The following is a 20,882-nucleotide window of genomic DNA, read 5'->3' as shown; positions in this document are numbered from 1 at the left end:
GTCGTCTATTATGGCCTTCATAGAAGCAACAGGAGATTGTTGCATCCATCTAGAACCCTCAGAACTACAGTGCTATGATGTCACTCACTTCCACAGGCCTTGCAGAGTGTAAACAACAACAACCCAGCTTTGTTGTGTATGTAACCATAGGGATTTGTGATGTCACCTAGAACCTTCACAGCAGCGACAGCTTTATGAGGAGCATCAGCACTGCTCTGCCTGAGCAGAACCATCACCGCCATAGGTTGTCAAATAACCCGGATTTAACCCACACAGGTAAGTCCAATGGGGTGCAGGCATGTCCTCTATGCTTACAGCTTCCCGTGGGTGTTGGTTTGATACCGTTTGGGGACAGCCAAGGAGGCATCTGCAGGCAACAAAGGTAGGTGTGTGCTTGTGTGTGTGTTTCCTATGCAGATCCTAAGCCCAGTGTCACATGCAAGTAGGAGGAGTAAGAAGGGTTCCTGGCAAATCCGGGTTATGGATTGCATTTAAAAAGGCCCCGTGGGAGTGCAATGGGCCCCTGTCTTGCTGCTTAGCAATAATGGTATGGGTTTAGGTTCTGCTGTGTGTACTGGTGGTTGACTGCCCCCCAGCCCAGAGTGTGCATGGAAAATTGTCTGGCAGCCTCCCTGACAGCAAGCAGTGATAGTGCCCATGAAGGGGACCTTGTTGGGCCCGCCCCTTTCACGGTTATCGCTTCTCGGCCTTTTGGCTAAGATCAAGTGTAGTATCTGTTCTTATCAGTTTAATATCTGATACGTCCCCTATCTGGGGACCATATATTAAATGGATTTTTGAGAACGGGGGCCGATTTCGAAGCTTGCTTCCGTCGCCCTATGCATTGACCCGATATGGCAGTATCTTCGGGTACAGTGCACCACCCCCTTACAGGGTTAAAAAGAAAGATTCCTACTTTCATTGCTACCTGCTTGCTGGCTAGCCAGCTAGCCAGCCCTGTGGGCCTTGCTGCTGCAGCCAAAAAACAAAAGGTGGTGCTGCTGCTGCTGCTTCTGCTTGTGTCTGGCCGCTGTTGGAGCGTCCAGGCACAGGACTTCTGCTGCTGCTGACTAAATGGCCTCCTTAATTGGATCATTTGAGTAGCCAGCACACCTGTGCAGGTAGGGCATGACATGATAGGCAGCTGCCTTGATAGCGGGTGGGTGCTGAATGTTCCTAATTGACAAAATAAGATTAATGCTTATGAAGAAATATAAAATCTCATCCCTTCCCCAATATCGCGCCACACCCCTACCCCTTAATTCCCTGGTTGAACTTGATGGACATATGTCTTTTTTCGACCGTACTAACTATGTAACTATGTAACATAACATGGGGGGGGTCTCCTGGCTGTTCACACAGGTGTGTCATTGCTGTACATTGACCATGCATTGCTTCTGTGGTATTGCAAAGGCAAAGACAAATGCTTCCAGCCATCCATTGCACTAATGGATTGGTCATCAGCTGGCTGTCTATGTCCCGCATCAATATAGACCAAAGTACAGAGGGTTAGGCTATGCTATTGTGCACCTACCTGATGCATCAGAAGGTGCGAGGCCCTTGCTAAATTCTGTGCACAGACTTTGAGATCTATACTTTAGACTGTATCTAAACCTGCTCCAACATGGACTGACATTCTGGCCTACTTTCAGCCGATGCGACTTGTCTGTCGCTGAACAGTCGCTTTTTATGTATTCAGCACCTATGTATAATGTTGTAAAAATGCTCTAGAAGCTAAAGTCGCAGAAATGTCACACATATTTGGCCTGCAACTTTCTGTGCGACAAATTCAGACAGGAAAAATCAGTATAAATCCTTAGAAAATTATCCCCCAGTGTCTCCATCTGCTGGCGGTATTGAATAAGCATTGCTGCACTGATGGGGTATGCATTAGACGAAAAAAAAGAAGAAAAAGAAGAATAATACGCCCAGAAAAGAGGCGAAAAGGAGAAAAACGTAAAAAAACGTGAAAAAAAAGTAAGAGGAAGAGAAGGGAAAAAAAGGTGGAAATGGGTTTAAAAGTGATTTCGGCGGAGAAATATATATATATATATATATATATATATATATATATATATATATATACGCGCACACACACACATATATATAAACGTATTCTCCGTTGAGATATTGCAGCCGCTGCTGTGTCCAGGCCCAGGAGCCTTAGCACTGTGCTGTGATGTCACTCAATACCACTGACATCACTAGGTGTAAACAACATCTCTCCTTTGCTGTGTATGTGACTATGGAGCTGTTTGGTGATGTCGTCTATTATGGCCTTCATAGAAGCAACAGGAGATTGTTGCATCCATCTAGAACCCTCAGAACTACAGTGCTATGATGTCACTCACTTCCACAGGCCTTGCAGAGTGTAAACAACAACAACCCAGCTTTGTTGTGTATGTAACCATAGGGATTTGTGATGTCACCTAGAACCTTCACAGCAGCGACAGCTTTATGAGGAGCATCAGCACTGCTCTGCCTGAGCAGAACCATCACCGCCATAGGTTGTCAAATAACCCGGATTTAACCCACACAGGTAAGTCCAATGGGGTGCAGGCATGTCCTCTATGCTTACAGCTTCCCGTGGGTGTTGGTTTGATACCGTTTGGGGACAGCCAAGGAGGCATCTGCAGGCAACAAAGGTAGGTGTGTGCTTGTGTGTGTGTTTCCTATGCAGATCCTAAGCCCAGTGTCACATGCAAGTAGGAGGAGTAAGAAGGGTTCCTGGCAAATCCGGGTTATGGATTGCATTTAAAAAGGCCCCGTGGGAGTGCAATGGGCCCCTGTCTTGCTGCTTAGCAATAATGGTATGGGTTTAGGTTCTGCTGTGTGTACTGGTGGTTGACTGCCCCCCAGCCCAGAGTGTGCATGGAAAATTGTCTGGCAGCCTCCCTGACAGCAAGCAGTGATAGTGCCCATGAAGGGGACCTTGTTGGGCCCGCCCCTTTCACGGTTATCGCTTCTCGGCCTTTTGGCTAAGATCAAGTGTAGTATCTGTTCTTATCAGTTTAATATCTGATACGTCCCCTATCTGGGGACCATATATTAAATGGATTTTTGAGAACGGGGGCCGATTTCGAAGCTTGCTTCCGTCGCCCTATGCATTGACCCGATATGGCAGTATCTTCGGGTACAGTGCACCACCCCCTTACAGGGTTAAAAAGAAAGATTCCTACTTTCATTGCTACCTGCTTGCTGGCTAGCCAGCTAGCCAGCCCTGTGGGCCTTGCTGCTGCAGCCAAAAAACAAAAGGTGGTGCTGCTGCTGCTGCTTCTGCTTGTGTCTGGCCGCTGTTGGAGCGTCCAGGCACAGGACTTCTGCTGCTGCTGACTAAATGGCCTCCTTAATTGGATCATTTGAGTAGCCAGCACACCTGTGCAGGTAGGGCATGACATGATAGGCAGCTGCCTTGATAGCGGGTGGGTGCTGAATGTTCCTAATTGACAAAATAAGATTAATGCTTATGAAGAAATATAAAATCTCATCCCTTCCCCAATATCGCGCCACACCCCTACCCCTTAATTCCCTGGTTGAACTTGATGGACATATGTCTTTTTTCGACCGTACTAACTATGTAACTATGTAACATAACATGGGGGGGGTCTCCTGGCTGTTCACACAGGTGTGTCATTGCTGTACATTGACCATGCATTGCTTCTGTGGTATTGCAAAGGCAAAGACAAATGCTTCCAGCCATCCATTGCACTAATGGATTGGTCATCAGCTGGCTGTCTATGTCCCGCATCAATATAGACCAAAGTACAGAGGGTTAGGCTATGCTATTGTGCACCTACCTGATGCATCAGAAGGTGCGAGGCCCTTGCTAAATTCTGTGCACAGACTTTGAGATCTATACTTTAGACTGTATCTAAACCTGCTCCAACATGGACTGACATTCTGGCCTACTTTCAGCCGATGCGACTTGTCTGTCGCTGAACAGTCGCTTTTTATGTATTCAGCACCTATGTATAATGTTGTAAAAATGCTCTAGAAGCTAAAGTCGCAGAAATGTCACACATATTTGGCCTGCAACTTTCTGTGCGACAAATTCAGACAGGAAAAATCAGTATAAATCCTTAGAAAATTATCCCCCAGTGTCTCCATCTGCTGGCGGTATTGAATAAGCATTGCTGCACTGATGGGGTATGCATTAGACGAAAAAAAAGAAGAAAAAGAAGAATAATACGCCCAGAAAAGAGGCGAAAAGGAGAAAAACGTAAAAAAAACGTGAAAAAAAAGTAAGAGGAAGAGAAGGGAAAAAAAGGTGGAAATGGGTTTAAAAGTGATTTCGGCGGAGAAATATATATATATATATATATATATATATATATATATATATATATATATATGCGCACACACACACATATATATAAACGTATTCTCCGTTGAGATATTGCAGCCGCTGCTGTGTCCAGGCCCAGGAGCCTTAGCACTGTGCTGTGATGTCACTCAATACCACTGACATCACTAGGTGTAAACAACATCTCTCCTTTGCTGTGTATGTGACTATGGAGCTGTTTGGTGATGTCGTCTATTATGGCCTTCATAGAAGCAACAGGAGATTGTTGCATCCATCTAGAACCCTCAGAACTACAGTGCTATGATGTCACTCACTTCCACAGGCCTTGCAGAGTGTAAACAACAACAACCCAGCTTTGTTGTGTATGTAACCATAGGGATTTGTGATGTCACCTAGAACCTTCACAGCAGCGACAGCTTTATGAGGAGCATCAGCACTGCTCTGCCTGAGCAGAACCATCACCGCCATAGGTTGTCAAATAACCCGGATTTAACCCACACAGGTAAGTCCAATGGGGTGCAGGCATGTCCTCTATGCTTACAGCTTCCCGTGGGTGTTGGTTTGATACCGTTTGGGGACAGCCAAGGAGGCATCTGCAGGCAACAAAGGTAGGTGTGTGCTTGTGTGTGTGTTTCCTATGCAGATCCTAAGCCCAGTGTCACATGCAAGTAGGAGGAGTAAGAAGGGTTCCTGGCAAATCCGGGTTATGGATTGCATTTAAAAAGGCCCCGTGGGAGTGCAATGGGCCCCTGTCTTGCTGCTTAGCAATAATGGTATGGGTTTAGGTTCTGCTGTGTGTACTGGTGGTTGACTGCCCCCCAGCCCAGAGTGTGCATGGAAAATTGTCTGGCAGCCTCCCTGACAGCAAGCAGTGATAGTTCCCATGAAGGGGACCTTGTTGGGCCCGCCCCTTTCACGGTTATCGCTTCTCGGCCTTTTGGCTAAGATCAAGTGTAGTATCTGTTCTTATCAGTTTAATATCTGATACGTCCCCTATCTGGGGACCATATATTAAATGGATTTTTGAGAACGGGGGCCGGTTTCGAAGCTTGCTTCCGTCGCCCTATGCATTGACCCGATATGGCAGTATCTTCGGGTACAGTGCACCACCCCCTTACAGGGTTGAAAAGAAAGATTCCTACTTTCATTGCTACCTGCTTGCTGGCTAGCCAGCTAGCCAGCCCTGTGGGCCTTGCTGCTGCAGCCAAAAAACAAAAGGTGGTGCTGCTGCTGCTGCTTCTGCTTGTGTCTGGCCGCTGTTGGAGAGTCCAGGCACAGGACTTCTGCTGCTGCTGACTAAATGGCCTCCTTAATTGGATCATTTGAGTAGCCAGCACACCTGTGCAGGTAGGGCATGACATGATAGGCAGCTGCCTTGATAGCGGGTGGGTGCTGAATGTTCCTAATTGACAAAATAAGATTAATGCTTATGAAGAAATATAAAATCTCATCCCTTCCCCAATATCGCGCCACACCCCTACCCCTTAATTCCCTGGTTGAACTTGATGGACATATGTCTTTTTTCGACCGTACTAACTATGTAACTATGTAACATAACATGGGGGGGGTCTCCTGGCTGTTCACACAGGTGTGTCATTGCTGTACATTGACCATGCATTGCTTCTGTGGTATTGCAAAGGCAAAGACAAATGCTTCCAGCCATCCATTGCACTAATGGATTGGTCATCAGCTGGCTGTCTATGTCCCGCATCAATATAGACCAAAGTACAGAGGGTTAGGCTATGCTATTGTGCACCTACCTGATGCATCAGAAGGTGCGAGGCCCTTGCTAAATTCTGTGCACAGACTTTGAGATCTATACTTTAGACTGTATCTAAACCTGCTCCAACATGGACTGACATTCTGGCCTACTTTCAGCCGATGCGACTTGTCTGTCGCTGAACAGTCGCTTTTTATGTATTCAGCACCTATGTATAATGTTGTAAAAATGCTCTAAAAGCTAAAGTCGCAGAAATGTCACACATATTTGGCCTGCAACTTTCTGTGCGACAAATTCAGACAGGAAAAATCAGTATAAATCCTTAGAAAATTATCCCCCAGTGTCTCCATCTGCTGGCGGTATTGAATAAGCATTGCTGCACTGATGGGGTATGCATTAGACGAAAAAAAAGAAGAAAAAGAAGAATAATACGCCCAGAAAAGAGGCGAAAAGGAGAAAAACGTAAAAAAACGTGAAAAAAAAGTAAGAGGAAGAGAAGGGAAAAAAAGGTGGAAATGGGTTTAAAAGTGATTTCGGCGGAGAATATATATATATATATATATATATATATATATATATATATATATACGCGCACACACACACATATATATAAACGTATTCTCCGTTGAGATATTGCAGCCGCTGCTGTGTCCAGGCCCAGGAGCCTTAGCACTGTGCTGTGATGTCACTCAATACCACTGACATCACTAGGTGTAAACAACATCTCTCCTTTGCTGTGTATGTGACTATGGAGCTGTTTGGTGATGTCGTCTATTATGGCCTTCATAGAAGCAACAGGAGATTGTTGCATCCATCTAGAACCCTCAGAACTACAGTGCTATGATGTCACTCACTTCCACAGGCCTTGCAGAGTGTAAACAACAACAACCCAGCTTTGTTGTGTATGTAACCATAGGGATTTGTGATGTCACCTAGAACCTTCACAGCAGCGACAGCTTTATGAGGAGCATCAGCACTGCTCTGCCTGAGCAGAACCATCACCGCCATAGGTTGTCAAATAACCCGGATTTAACCCACACAGGTAAGTCCAATGGGGTGCAGGCATGTCCTCTATGCTTACAGCTTCCCGTGGGTGTTGGTTTGATACCGTTTGGGGACAGCCAAGGAGGCATCTGCAGGCAACAAAGGTAGGTGTGTGCTTGTGTGTGTGTTTCCTATGCAGATCCTAAGCCCAGTGTCACATGCAAGTAGGAGGAGTAAGAAGGGTTCCTGGCAAATCCGGGTTATGGATTGCATTTAAAAAGGCCCCGTGGGAGTGCAATGGGCCCCTGTCTTGCTGCTTAGCAATAATGGTATGGGTTTAGGTTCTGCTGTGTGTACTGGTGGTTGACTGCCCCCCAGCCCAGAGTGTGCATGGAAAATTGTCTGGCAGCCTCCCTGACAGCAAGCAGTGATAGTGCCCATGAAGGGGACCTTGTTGGGCCCGCCCCTTTCACGGTTATCGCTTCTCGGCCTTTTGGCTAAGATCAAGTGTAGTATCTGTTCTTATCAGTTTAATATCTGATACGTCCCCTATCTGGGGACCATATATTAAATGGATTTTTGAGAACGGGGGCCGATTTCGAAGCTTGCTTCCGTCGCCCTATGCATTGACCCGATATGGCAGTATCTTCGGGTACAGTGCACCACCCCCTTACAGGGTTAAAAAGAAAGATTCCTACTTTCATTGCTACCTGCTTGCTGGCTAGCCAGCTAGCCAGCCCTGTGGGCCTTGCTGCTGCAGCCAAAAAACAAAAGGTGGTGCTGCTGCTGCTGCTTCTGCTTGTGTCTGGCCGCTGTTGGAGCGTCCAGGCACAGGACTTCTGCTGCTGCTGACTAAATGGCCTCCTTAATTGGATCATTTGAGTAGCCAGCACACCTGTGCAGGTAGGGCATGACATGATAGGCAGCTGCCTTGATAGCGGGTGGGTGCTGAATGTTCCTAATTGACAAAATAAGATTAATGCTTATGAAGAAATATAAAATCTCATCCCTTCCCCAATATCGCGCCACACCCCTACCCCTTAATTCCCTGGTTGAACTTGATGGACATATGTCTTTTTTCGACCGTACTAACTATGTAACTATGTAACATAACATGGGGGGGGGGTCTCCTGGCTGTTCACACAGGTGTGTCATTGCTGTACATTGACCATGCATTGCTTCTGTGGTATTGCAAAGGCAAAGACAAATGCTTCCAGCCATCCATTGCACTAATGGATTGGTCATCAGCTGGCTGTCTATGTCCCGCATCAATATAGACCAAAGTACAGAGGGTTAGGCTATGCTATTGTGCACCTACCTGATGCATCAGAAGGTGCGAGGCCCTTGCTAAATTCTGTGCACAGACTTTGAGATCTATACTTTAGACTGTATCTAAACCTGCTCCAACATGGACTGACATTCTGGCCTACTTTCAGCCGATGCGACTTGTCTGTCGCTGAACAGTCGCTTTTTATGTATTCAGCACCTATGTATAATGTTGTAAAAATGCTCTAGAAGCTAAAGTCGCAGAAATGTCACACATATTTGGCCTGCAACTTTCTGTGCGACAAATTCAGACAGGAAAAATCAGTATAAATCCTTAGAAAATTATCCCCCAGTGTCTCCATCTGCTGGCGGTATTGAATAAGCATTGCTGCACTGATGGGGTATGCATTAGACGAAAAAAAAGAAGAAAAAGAAGAATAATACGCCCAGAAAAGAGGCGAAAAGGAGAAAAACGTAAAAAAACGTGAAAAAAAAGTAAGAGGAAGAGAAGGGAAAAAAAGGTGGAAATGGGTTTAAAAGTGATTTCGGCGGAGAAATATATATATATATATATATATATATATATATATATATATATATACGCGCACACACACACATATATATAAACGTATTCTCCGTTGAGATATTGCAGCCGCTGCTGTGTCCAGGCCCAGGAGCCTTAGCACTGTGCTGTGATGTCACTCAATACCACTGACATCACTAGGTGTAAACAACATCTCTCCTTTGCTGTGTATGTGACTATGGAGCTGTTTGGTGATGTCGTCTATTATGGCCTTCATAGAAGCAACAGGAGATTGTTGCATCCATCTAGAACCCTCAGAACTACAGTGCTATGATGTCACTCACTTCCACAGGCCTTGCAGAGTGTAAACAACAACAACCCAGCTTTGTTGTGTATGTAACCATAGGGATTTGTGATGTCACCTAGAACCTTCACAGCAGCGACAGCTTTATGAGGAGCATCAGCACTGCTCTGCCTGAGCAGAACCATCACCGCCATAGGTTGTCAAATAACCCGGATTTAACCCACACAGGTAAGTCCAATGGGGTGCAGGCATGTCCTCTATGCTTACAGCTTCCCGTGGGTGTTGGTTTGATACCGTTTGGGGACAGCCAAGGAGGCATCTGCAGGCAACAAAGGTAGGTGTGTGCTTGTGTGTGTGTTTCCTATGCAGATCCTAAGCCCAGTGTCACATGCAAGTAGGAGGAGTAAGAAGGGTTCCTGGCAAATCCGGGTTATGGATTGCATTTAAAAAGGCCCCGTGGGAGTGCAATGGGCCCCTGTCTTGCTGCTTAGCAATAATGGTATGGGTTTAGGTTCTGCTGTGTGTACTGGTGGTTGACTGCCCCCCAGCCCAGAGTGTGCATGGAAAATTGTCTGGCAGCCTCCCTGACAGCAAGCAGTGATAGTGCCCATGAAGGGGACCTTGTTGGGCCCGCCCCTTTCACGGTTATCGCTTCTCGGCCTTTTGGCTAAGATCAAGTGTAGTATCTGTTCTTATCAGTTTAATATCTGATACGTCCCCTATCTGGGGACCATATATTAAATGGATTTTTGAGAACGGGGGCCGATTTCGAAGCTTGCTTCCGTCGCCCTATGCATTGACCCGATATGGCAGTATCTTCGGGTACAGTGCACCACCCCCTTACAGGGTTAAAAAGAAAGATTCCTACTTTCATTGCTACCTGCTTGCTGGCTAGCCAGCTAGCCAGCCCTGTGGGCCTTGCTGCAGCCAAAAAACAAAAGGTGGTGCTGCTGCTGCTGCTGCTGCTGCTTCTGCTTGTGTCTGGCCGCTGTTGGAGCGTCCAGGCACAGGACTTCTGCTGCTGCTGACTAAATGGCCTCCTTAATTGGATCATTTGAGTAGCCAGCACACCTGTGCAGGTAGGGCATGACATGATAGGCAGCTGCCTTGATAGCGGGTGGGTGCTGAATGTTCCTAATTGACAAAATAAGATTAATGCTTATGAAGAAATATAAAATCTCATCCCTTCCCCAATATCGCGCCACACCCCTACCCCTTAATTCCCTGGTTGAACTTGATGGACATATGTCTTTTTTCGACCGTACTAACTATGTAACTATGTAACATAACATGGGGGGGGGTCTCCTGGCTGTTCACACAGGTGTGTCATTGCTGTACATTGACCATGCATTGCTTCTGTGGTATTGCAAAGGCAAAGACAAATGCTTCCAGCCATCCATTGCACTAATGGATTGGTCATCAGCTGGCTGTCTATGTCCCGCATCAATATAGACCAAAGTACAGAGGGTTAGGCTATGCTATTGTGCACCTACCTGATGCATCAGAAGGTGCGAGGCCCTTGCTAAATTCTGTGCACAGACTTTGAGATCTATACTTTAGACTGTATCTAAACCTGCTCCAACATGGACTGACATTCTGGCCTACTTTCAGCCGATGCGACTTGTCTGTCGCTGAACAGTCGCTTTTTATGTATTCAGCACCTATGTATAATGTTGTAAAAATGCTCTAGAAGCTAAAGTCGCAGAAATGTCACACATATTTGGCCTGCAACTTTCTGTGCGACAAATTCAGACAGGAAAAATCAGTATAAATCCTTAGAAAATTATCCCCCAGTGTCTCCATCTGCTGGCGGTATTGAATAAGCATTGCTGCACTGATGGGGTATGCATTAGACGAAAAAAAAGAAGAAAAAGAAGAATAATACGCCCAGAAAAGAGGCGAAAAGGAGAAAAACGTAAAAAAACGTGAAAAAAAAGTAAGAGGAAGAGAAGGGAAAAAAAGGTGGAAATGGGTTTAAAAGTGATTTCGGCGGAGAAATATATATATATATATATATATATATATATATATATATATATACGCGCACACACACACATATATATAAACGTATTCTCCGTTGAGATATTGCAGCCGCTGCTGTGTCCAGGCCCAGGAGCCTTAGCACTGTGCTGTGATGTCACTCAATACCACTGACATCACTAGGTGTAAACAACATCTCTCCTTTGCTGTGTATGTGACTATGGAGCTGTTTGGTGATGTCGTCTATTATGGCCTTCATAGAAGCAACAGGAGATTGTTGCATCCATCTAGAACCCTCAGAACTACAGTGCTATGATGTCACTCACTTCCACAGGCCTTGCAGAGTGTAAACAACAACAACCCAGCTTTGTTGTGTATGTAACCATAGGGATTTGTGATGTCACCTAGAACCTTCACAGCAGCGACAGCTTTATGAGGAGCATCAGCACTGCTCTGCCTGAGCAGAACCATCACCGCCATAGGTTGTCAAATAACCCGGATTTAACCCACACAGGTAAGTCCAATGGGGTGCAGGCATGTCCTCTATGCTTACAGCTTCCCGTGGGTGTTGGTTTGATACCGTTTGGGGACAGCCAAGGAGGCATCTGCAGGCAACAAAGGTAGGTGTGTGCTTGTGTGTGTGTTTCCTATGCAGATCCTAAGCCCAGTGTCACATGCAAGTAGGAGGAGTAAGAAGGGTTCCTGGCAAATCCGGGTTATGGATTGCATTTAAAAAGGCCCCGTGGGAGTGCAATGGGCCCCTGTCTTGCTGCTTAGCAATAATGGTATGGGTTTAGGTTCTGCTGTGTGTACTGGTGGTTGACTGCCCCCCAGCCCAGAGTGTGCATGGAAAATTGTCTGGCAGCCTCCCTGACAGCAAGCAGTGATAGTGCCCATGAAGGGGACCTTGTTGGGCCCGCCCCTTTCACGGTTATCGCTTCTCGGCCTTTTGGCTAAGATCAAGTGTAGTATCTGTTCTTATCAGTTTAATATCTGATACGTCCCCTATCTGGGGACCATATATTAAATGGATTTTTGAGAACGGGGGCCGATTTCGAAGCTTGCTTCCGTCGCCCTATGCATTGACCCGATATGGCAGTATCTTCGGGTACAGTGCACCACCCCCTTACAGGGTTAAAAAGAAAGATTCCTACTTTCATTGCTACCTGCTTGCTGGCTAGCCAGCTAGCCAGCCCTGTGGGCCTTGCTGCTGCAGCCAAAAAACAAAAGGTGGTGCTGCTGCTGCTGCTTCTGCTTGTGTCTGGCCGCTGTTGGAGCGTCCAGGCACAGGACTTCTGCTGCTGCTGACTAAATGGCCTCCTTAATTGGATCATTTGAGTAGCCAGCACACCTGTGCAGGTAGGGCATGACATGATAGGCAGCTGCCTTGATAGCGGGTGGGTGCTGAATGTTCCTAATTGACAAAATAAGATTAATGCTTATGAAGAAATATAAAAGAAATATAAAATCTCATCCCTTCCCCAATATCGCGCCACACCCCTACCCCTTAATTCCCTGGTTGAACTTGATGGACATATGTCTTTTTTCGACCGTACTAACTATGTAACTATGTAACATAACATGGGGGGGGTCTCCTGGCTGTTCACACAGGTGTGTCATTGCTGTACATTGACCATGCATTGCTTCTGTGGTATTGCAAAGGCAAAGACAAATGCTTCCAGCCATCCATTGCACTAATGGATTGGTCATCAGCTGGCTGTCTATGTCCCGCATCAATATAGACCAAAGTACAGAGGGTTAGGCTATGCTATTGTGCACCTACCTGATGCATCAGAAGGTGCGAGGCCCTTGCTAAATTCTGTGCACAGACTTTGAGATCTATACTTTAGACTGTATCTAAACCTGCTCCAACATGGACTGACATTCTGGCCTACTTTCAGCCGATGCGACTTGTCTGTCGCTGAACAGTCGCTTTTTATGTATTCAGCACCTATGTATAATGTTGTAAAAATGCTCTAGAAGCTAAAGTCGCAGAAATGTCACACATATTTGGCCTGCAACTTTCTGTGCGACAAATTCAGACAGGAAAAATCAGTATAAATCCTTAGAAAATTATCCCCCAGTGTCTCCATCTGCTGGCGGTATTGAATAAGCATTGCTGCACTGATGGGGTATGCATTAGACGAAAAAAAAGAAGAAAAAGAAGAATAATACGCCAGAAAAGAGGCGAAAAGGAGAAAAACGTAAAAAAACGTGAAAAAAAAGTAAGAGGAAGAGAAGGGAAAAAAAGGTGGAAATGGGTTTAAAAGTGATTTCGGCGGAGAAATATATATATATATATATATATATATATATATATATACGCGCACACACACACATATATATAAACGTATTCTCCGTTGAGATATTGCAGCCGCTGCTGTGTCCAGGCCCAGGAGCCTTAGCACTGTGCTGTGATGTCACTCAATACCACTGACATCACTAGGTGTAAACAACATCTCTCCTTTGCTGTGTATGTGACTATGGAGCTGTTTGGTGATGTCGTCTATTATGGCCTTCATAGAAGCAACAGGAGATTGTTGCATCCATCTAGAACCCTCAGAACTACAGTGCTATGATGTCACTCACTTCCACAGGCCTTGCAGAGTGTAAACAACAACAACCCAGCTTTGTTGTGTATGTAACCATAGGGATTTGTGATGTCACCTAGAACCTTCACAGCAGCGACAGCTTTATGAGGAGCATCAGCACTGCTCTGCCTGAGCAGAACCATCACCGCCATAGGTTGTCAAATAACCCGGATTTAACCCACACAGGTAAGTCCAATGGGGTGCAGGCATGTCCTCTATGCTTACAGCTTCCCGTGGGTGTTGGTTTGATACCGTTTGGGGACAGCCAAGGAGGCATCTGCAGGCAACAAAGGTAGGTGTGTGCTTGTGTGTGTGTTTCCTATGCAGATCCTAAGCCCAGTGTCACATGCAAGTAGGAGGAGTAAGAAGGGTTCCTGGCAAATCCGGGTTATGGATTGCATTTAAAAAGGCCCCGTGGGAGTGCAATGGGCCCCTGTCTTGCTGCTTAGCAATAATGGTATGGGTTTAGGTTCTGCTGTGTGTACTGGTGGTTGACTGCCCCCCAGCCCAGAGTGTGCATGGAAAATTGTCTGGCAGCCTCCCTGACAGCAAGCAGTGATAGTGCCCATGAAGGGGACCTTGTTGGGCCCGCCCCTTTCACGGTTATCGCTTCTCGGCCTTTTGGCTAAGATCAAGTGTAGTATCTGTTCTTATCAGTTTAATATCTGATACGTCCCCTATCTGGGGACCATATATTAAATGGATTTTTGAGAACGGGGGCCGATTTCGAAGCTTGCTTCCGTCGCCCTATGCATTGACCCGATATGGCAGTATCTTCGGGTACAGTGCACCACCCCCTTACAGGGTTAAAAAGAAAGATTCCTACTTTCATTGCTACCTGCTTGCTGGCTAGCCAGCTAGCCAGCCCTGTGGGCCTTGCTGCTGCAGCCAAAAAAACAAAAGGTGGTGCTGCTGCTGCTGCTTCTGCTTGTGTCTGGCCGCTGTTGGAGCGTCCAGGCACAGGACTTCTGCTGCTGCTGACTAAATGGCCTCCTTAATTGGATCATTTGAGTAGCCAGCACACCTGTGCAGGTAGGGCATGACATGATAGGCAGCTGCCTTGATAGCGGGTGGGTGCTGAATGTTCCTAATTGACAAAATAAGATTAATGCTTATGAAGAAATATAAAATCTCATCCCTTCCCCAATATCGCGCCACACCCCTACCCCTTAATTCCCTGGTTGAACTTGATGGACATATGTCTTTTTTCGACCGTACTAACTATGTAACTATGTAACATAACATGGGGGGGGTCTCCTGGCTGTTCACACAGGTGTGTCATTGCTGTACATTGACCATGCATTGCTTCTGTGGTATTGCAAAGGCAAAGACAAATGCTTCCAGCCATCCATTGCACTAATGGATTGGTCATCAGCTGGCTGTCTATGTCCCGCATCAATATAGACCAAAGTACAGAGGTTAGGCTATGCTATTGTGCACCTACCTGATGCATCAGAAGGTGCGAGGCCCTTGCTAAATTCTGTGCACAGACTTTGAGATCTATACTTTAGACTGTATCTAACCTGCTCCAACATGGACTGACATTCTGGCCTACTTTCAGCCGATGCGACTTGTCTGTCGCTGAACAGTCGCTTTTTATGTATTCAGCACCTATGTATAATGTTGTAAAAATGCTCTAGAAGCTAAAGTCGCAGAAATGTCACACATATTTGGCCTGCAACTTTCTGTGCGACAAATTCAGACAGGAAAAATCAGTATAAATCCTTAGAAAATTATCCCCCAGTGTCTCCATCTGCTGGCGGTATTGAATAAGCATTGCTGCACTGATGGGGTATGCATTAGACGAAAAAAAAGAAGAAAAAGAAGAATAATACGCCCAGAAAAGAGGCGAAAAGGAGAAAAACGTAAAAAAACGTGAAAAAAAAGTAAGAGGAAGAGAAGGGAAAAAAAGGTGGAAATGGGTTTAAAAGTGATTTCGGCGGAGAAATATATATATATATATATATATATATATATATATATATATATACGCGCACACACACACATATATATAAACGTATTCTCCGTTGAGATATTGCAGCCGCTGCTGTGTCCAGGCCCAGGAGCCTTAGCACTGTGCTGTGATGTCACTCAATACCACTGACATCACTAGGTGTAAACAACATCTCTCCTTTGCTGTGTATGTGACTATGGAGCTGTTTGGTGATGTCGTCTATTATGGCCTTCATAGAAGCAACAGGAGATTGTTGCATCCATCTAGAACCCTCAGAACTACAGTGCTATGATGTCACTCACTTCCACAGGCCTTGCAGAGTGTAAACAACAACAACCCAGCTTTGTTGTGTATGTAACCATAGGGATTTGTGATGTCACCTAGAACCTTCACAGCAGCGACAGCTTTATGAGGAGCATCAGCACTGCTCTGCCTGAGCAGAACCATCACCGCCATAGGTTGTCAAATAACCCGGATTTAACCCACACAGGTAAGTCCAATGGGGTGCAGGCATGTCCTCTATGCTTACAGCTTCCCGTGGGTGTTGGTTTGATACCGTTTGGGGACAGCCAAGGAGGCATCTGCAGGCAACAAAGGTAGGTGTGTGCTTGTGTGTGTGTTTCCTATGCAGATCCTAAGCCCAGTGTCACATGCAAGTAGGAGGAGTAAGAAGGGTTCCTGGCAAATCCGGGTTATGGATTGCATTTAAAAAGGCCCCGTGGGAGTGCAATGGGCCCCTGTCTTGCTGCTTAGCAATAATGGTATGGGTTTAGGTTCTGCTGTGTGTACTGGTGGTTGACTGCCCCCCAGCCCAGAGTGTGCATGGAAAATTGTCTGGCAGCCTCCCTGACAGCAAGCAGTGATAGTGCCCATGAAGGGGACCTTGTTGGGCCCGCCCCTTTCACGGTTATCGCTTCTCGGCCTTTTGGCTAAGATCAAGTGTAGTATCTGTTCTTATCAGTTTAATATCTGATACGTCCCCTATCTGGGGACCATATATTAAATGGATTTTTGAGAACGGGGGCCGATTTCGAAGCTTGCTTCCGTCGCCCTATGCATTGACCCGATATGGCAGTATCTTCGGGTACAGTGCACCACCCCCTTACAGGGTTAAAAAGAAAGATTCCTACTTTCATTGCTACCTGCTTGCTGGCTAGCCAGCTAGCCAGCCCTGTGGGCCTTGCTGCTGCAGCCAAAAAACAAAAGGTGGTGCTGCTGCTGCTGCTTCTGCTTGTGTCTGGCCGCTGTTGGAGCGTCCAGGCACAGGACTTCTGCTGCTGCTGACTAAATGGCCTCCTTAATTGGATCATTTGAGTAGCCAGCACACCTGTGCAGGTAGGGCATGACATGATAGGCAGCTGCCTTGATAGCGGGTGGGTGCTGAATGTTCCTAATTGACAAAATAAGATTAATGCTTATGAAGAAATATAAAATCTCATCCCTTCCCCAATATCGCGCCACACCCCTACCCCTTAATTCCCTGGTTGAACTTGATGGACATATGTCTTTTTTCGACCGTACTAACTATGTAACTATGTAACATAACATGGGGGGGGTCTCCTGGCTGTTCACACAGGTGTGTCATTGCTGTACATTGACCATGCATTGCTTCTGTGGTATTGCAAAGGCAAAGACAAATGCTTCCAGCCATCCATTGCACTAATGGATTGGTCATCAGCTGGCTGTCTATGTCCCGCATCAATATAGACCAAAGTACAGAGGGTTAGGCTATGCTATTGTGCACCTACCTGATGCATCAGAAGGTGCGAGGCCCTTGCTAAATTCTGTGCACAGACTTTGAGATCTATACTTTAGACTGTATCTAAACCTGCTCCAACATGGACTGACATTCTGGCCTACTTTCAGCCGATGCGACTTGTCTGTCGCTGAACAGTCGCTTTTTATGTATTCAGCACCTATGTATAATGTTGTAAAAATGCTCTAGAAGCTAAAGTCGCAGAAATGTCACACATATTTGGCCTGCAACTTTCTGTGCGACAAATTCAGACAGGAAAAATCAGTATAAATCCTTAGAAAATTATCCCCCAGTGTCTCCATCTGCTGGCGGTATTGAATAAGCATTGCTGCACTGATGGGGTATGCATTAGACGAAAAAAAAGAAGAAAAAGAAGAATAATACGCCCAGAAAAGAGGCGAAAAGGAGAAAAACGTAAAAAAACGTGAAAAAAAAGTAAGAGGAAGAGAAGGGAAAAAAAGGTGGAAATGGGTTTAAAAGTGATTTCGGCGGAGAAATATATATATATATATATATATATATATATATATATATATACGCGCACACACACACATATATATAAACGTATTCTCCGTTGAGATATTGCAGCCGCTGCTGTGTCCAGGCCCAGGAGCCTTAGCACTGTGCTGTGATGTCACTCAATACCACTGACATCACTAGGTGTAAACAACATCTCTCCTTTGCTGTGTATGTGACTATGGAGCTGTTTGGTGATGTCGTCTATTATGGCCTTCATAGAAGCAACAGGAGATTGTTGCATCCATCTAGAACCCTCAGAACTACAGTGCTATGATGTCACTCACTTCCACAGGCCTTGCAGAGTGTAAACAACAACAACCCAGCTTTGTTGTGTATGTAACCATAGGGATTTGTGATGTCACCTAGAACCTTCACAGCAGCGACAGCTTTATGAGGAGCATCAGCACTGCTCTGCCTGAGCAGAACCATCACCGCCATAGGTTGTCAAATAACCCGGATTTAACCCACACAGGTAAGTCCAATGGGGTGCAGGCATGTCCTCTATGCTTACAGCTTCCCGTGGGTGTTGGTTTGATACCGTTTGGGGACAGCCAAGGAGGCATCTGCAGGCAACAAAGGTAGGTGTGTGCTTGTGTGTGTGTTTCCTATGCAGATCCTAAGCCCAGTGTCACATGCAAGTAGGAGGAGTAAGAAGGGTTCCTGGCAAATCCGGGTTATGGATTGCATTTAAAAAGGCCCCGTGGGAGTGCAATGGGCCCCTGTCTTGCTGCTTAGCAATAATGGTATGGGTTTAGGTTCTGCTGTGTGTACTGGTGGTTGACTGCCCCCCAGCCCAGAGTGTGCATGGAAAATTGTCTGGCAGCCTCCCTGACAGCAAGCAGTGATAGTGCCCATGAAGGGGACCTTGTTGGGCCCGCCCCTTTCACGGTTATCGCTTCTCGGCCTTTTGGCTAAGATCAAGTGTAGTATCTGTTCTTATCAGTTTAATATCTGATACGTCCCCTATCTGGGGACCATATATTAAATGGATTTTTGAGAACGGGGGCCGATTTCGAAGCTTGCTTCCGTCGCCCTATGCATTGACCCGATATGGCAGTATCTTCGGGTACAGTGCACCACCCCCTTACAGGGTTAAAAAGAAAGATTCCTACTTTCATTGCTACCTGCTTGCTGGCTAGCCAGCTAGCCAGCCCTGTGGGCCTTGCTGCTGCAGCCAAAAAACAAAAGGTGGTGCTGCTGCTGCTGCTTCTGCTTGTGTCTGGCCGCTGTTGGAGCGTCCAGGCACAGGACTTCTGCTGCTGCTGACTAAATGGCCTCCTTAATTGGATCATTTGAGTAGCCAGCACACCTGTGCAGGTAGGGCATGACATGATAGGCAGCTGCCTTGATAGCGGGTGGGTGCTGAATGTTCCTAATTGACAAAATAAGATTAATGCTTATGAAGAAATATAAAATCTCATCCCTTCCCCAATATCGCGCCACACCCCTACCCCTTAATTCCCTGGTTGAACTTGATGGACATATGTCTTTTTTCGACCGTACTAACTATGTAACTATGTAACATAACATGGGGGGGGTCTCCTGGCTGTTCACACAGGTGTGTCATTGCTGTACATTGACCATGCATTGCTTCTGTGGTATTGCAAAGGCAAAGACAAATGCTTCCAGCCATCCATTGCACTAATGGATTGGTCATCAGCTGGCTGTCTATGTCCCGCATCAATATAGACCAAAGTACAGAGGGTTAGGCTATGCTATTGTGCACCTACCTGATGCATCAGAAGGTGCGAGGCCCTTGCTAAATTCTGTGCACAGACTTTGAGATCTATACTTTAGACTGTATCTAAACCTGCTCCAACATGGACTGACATTCTGGCCTACTTTCAGCCGATGCGACTTGTCTGTCGCTGAACAGTCGCTTTTTATGTATTCAGCACCTATGTATAATGTTGTAAAAATGCTCTAGAAGCTAAAGTCGCAGAAATGTCACACATATTTGGCCTGCAACTTTCTGTGCGACAAATTCAGACAGGAAAAATCAGTATAAATCCTTAGAAAATTATCCCCCAGTGTCTCCATCTGCTGGCGGTATTGAATAAGCATTGCTGCACTGATGGGGTATGCATTAGACGAAAAAAAAGAAGAAAAAGAAGAATAATACGCCCAGAAAAGAGGCGAAAAGGAGAAAAACGTAAAAAAACGTGAAAAAAAAGTAAGAGGAAGAGAAGGGAAAAAAAGGTGGAAATGGGTTTAAAAGTGATTTCGGCGGAGAAATATATATATATATATATATATATATATATATATATATATATACGCGCACACACACACATATATATAAACGTATTCTCCGTTGAGATATTGCAGCCGCTGCTGTGTCCAGGCCCAGGAGCCTTAGCACTGTGCTGTGATGTCACTCAATACCACTGACATCACTAGGTGTAAACAACATCTCTCCTTTGCTGTGTATGTGACTATGGAGCTGTTTGGTGATGTCGTCTATTATGGCCTTCATAGAAGCAACAGGAGATTGTTGCATCCATCTAGAACCCTCAGAACTACAGTGCTATGATGTCACTCACTTCCACAGGCCTTGCAGAGTGTAAACAACAACAACCCAGCTTTGTTGTGTATGTAACCATAGGGATTTGTGATGTCACCTAGAACCTTCACAGCAGCGACAGCTTTATGAGGAGCATCAGCACTGCTCTGCCTGAGCAGAACCATCACCGCCATAGGTTGTCAAATAACCCGGATTTAACCCACACAGGTAAGTCCAATGGGGTGCAGGCATGTCCTCTATGCTTACAGCTTCCCGCGGGTGTTGGTTTGATACCGTTTGGGGACAGCCAAGGAGGCATCTGCAGGCAACAAAGGTAGGTGTGTGCTTGTGTGTGTGTTTCCTATGCAGATCCTAAGCCCAGTGTCACATGCAAGTAGGAGGAGTAAGAAGGGTTCCTGGCAAATCCGGGTTATGGATTGCATTTAAAAAGGCCCCGTGGGAGTGCAATGGGCCCCTGT

General features: G+C 45.9%; 9 non-coding genes across 9 annotated transcripts; all 9 read left to right on the top strand.

The window, feature by feature from the left end:
* The first annotated feature begins 695 nt into the window (after window positions 1-695).
* On the top strand, window positions 696-886 carry LOC130339822 (U2 spliceosomal RNA). The gene has a single exon (XR_008880074.1). It is a non-coding gene; the product is annotated as a U2 spliceosomal RNA (small nuclear RNA).
* A 2,072-nt stretch (window positions 887-2,958) lies between these two features.
* LOC130339821 (U2 spliceosomal RNA) lies at window positions 2,959-3,149 on the top strand. Its single transcript, XR_008880073.1, has one exon. It is a non-coding gene; the product is annotated as a U2 spliceosomal RNA (small nuclear RNA).
* A 2,075-nt stretch (window positions 3,150-5,224) lies between these two features.
* On the top strand, window positions 5,225-5,415 carry LOC130339847 (U2 spliceosomal RNA). The gene has a single exon (XR_008880097.1). It is a non-coding gene; the product is annotated as a U2 spliceosomal RNA (small nuclear RNA).
* Window positions 5,416-7,484: 2,069 nt separating this feature from the next.
* On the top strand, window positions 7,485-7,675 carry LOC130339820 (U2 spliceosomal RNA). Its single transcript, XR_008880072.1, has one exon. It is a non-coding gene; the product is annotated as a U2 spliceosomal RNA (small nuclear RNA).
* A 2,072-nt stretch (window positions 7,676-9,747) lies between these two features.
* LOC130339819 (U2 spliceosomal RNA) lies at window positions 9,748-9,938 on the top strand. The gene has a single exon (XR_008880071.1). It is a non-coding gene; the product is annotated as a U2 spliceosomal RNA (small nuclear RNA).
* A 2,075-nt stretch (window positions 9,939-12,013) lies between these two features.
* On the top strand, window positions 12,014-12,204 carry LOC130339818 (U2 spliceosomal RNA). The gene has a single exon (XR_008880070.1). It is a non-coding gene; the product is annotated as a U2 spliceosomal RNA (small nuclear RNA).
* A 2,072-nt stretch (window positions 12,205-14,276) lies between these two features.
* On the top strand, window positions 14,277-14,467 carry LOC130339816 (U2 spliceosomal RNA). The gene has a single exon (XR_008880069.1). It is a non-coding gene; the product is annotated as a U2 spliceosomal RNA (small nuclear RNA).
* A 2,067-nt stretch (window positions 14,468-16,534) lies between these two features.
* On the top strand, window positions 16,535-16,725 carry LOC130339814 (U2 spliceosomal RNA). Its single transcript, XR_008880067.1, has one exon. It is a non-coding gene; the product is annotated as a U2 spliceosomal RNA (small nuclear RNA).
* A 2,066-nt stretch (window positions 16,726-18,791) lies between these two features.
* On the top strand, window positions 18,792-18,982 carry LOC130339813 (U2 spliceosomal RNA). The gene has a single exon (XR_008880066.1). It is a non-coding gene; the product is annotated as a U2 spliceosomal RNA (small nuclear RNA).
* The last annotated feature ends 1,900 nt before the right edge of the window (window positions 18,983-20,882 follow it).

This window comes from Hyla sarda, unplaced genomic scaffold (genome assembly GCF_029499605.1).
Source record: "Hyla sarda isolate aHylSar1 unplaced genomic scaffold, aHylSar1.hap1 scaffold_555, whole genome shotgun sequence".
In the NCBI taxonomy this organism is placed as follows: Eukaryota; Metazoa; Chordata; class Amphibia; order Anura; family Hylidae; genus Hyla; species Hyla sarda.
This window is presented reverse-complemented; position numbering and strand designations above follow the sequence as displayed.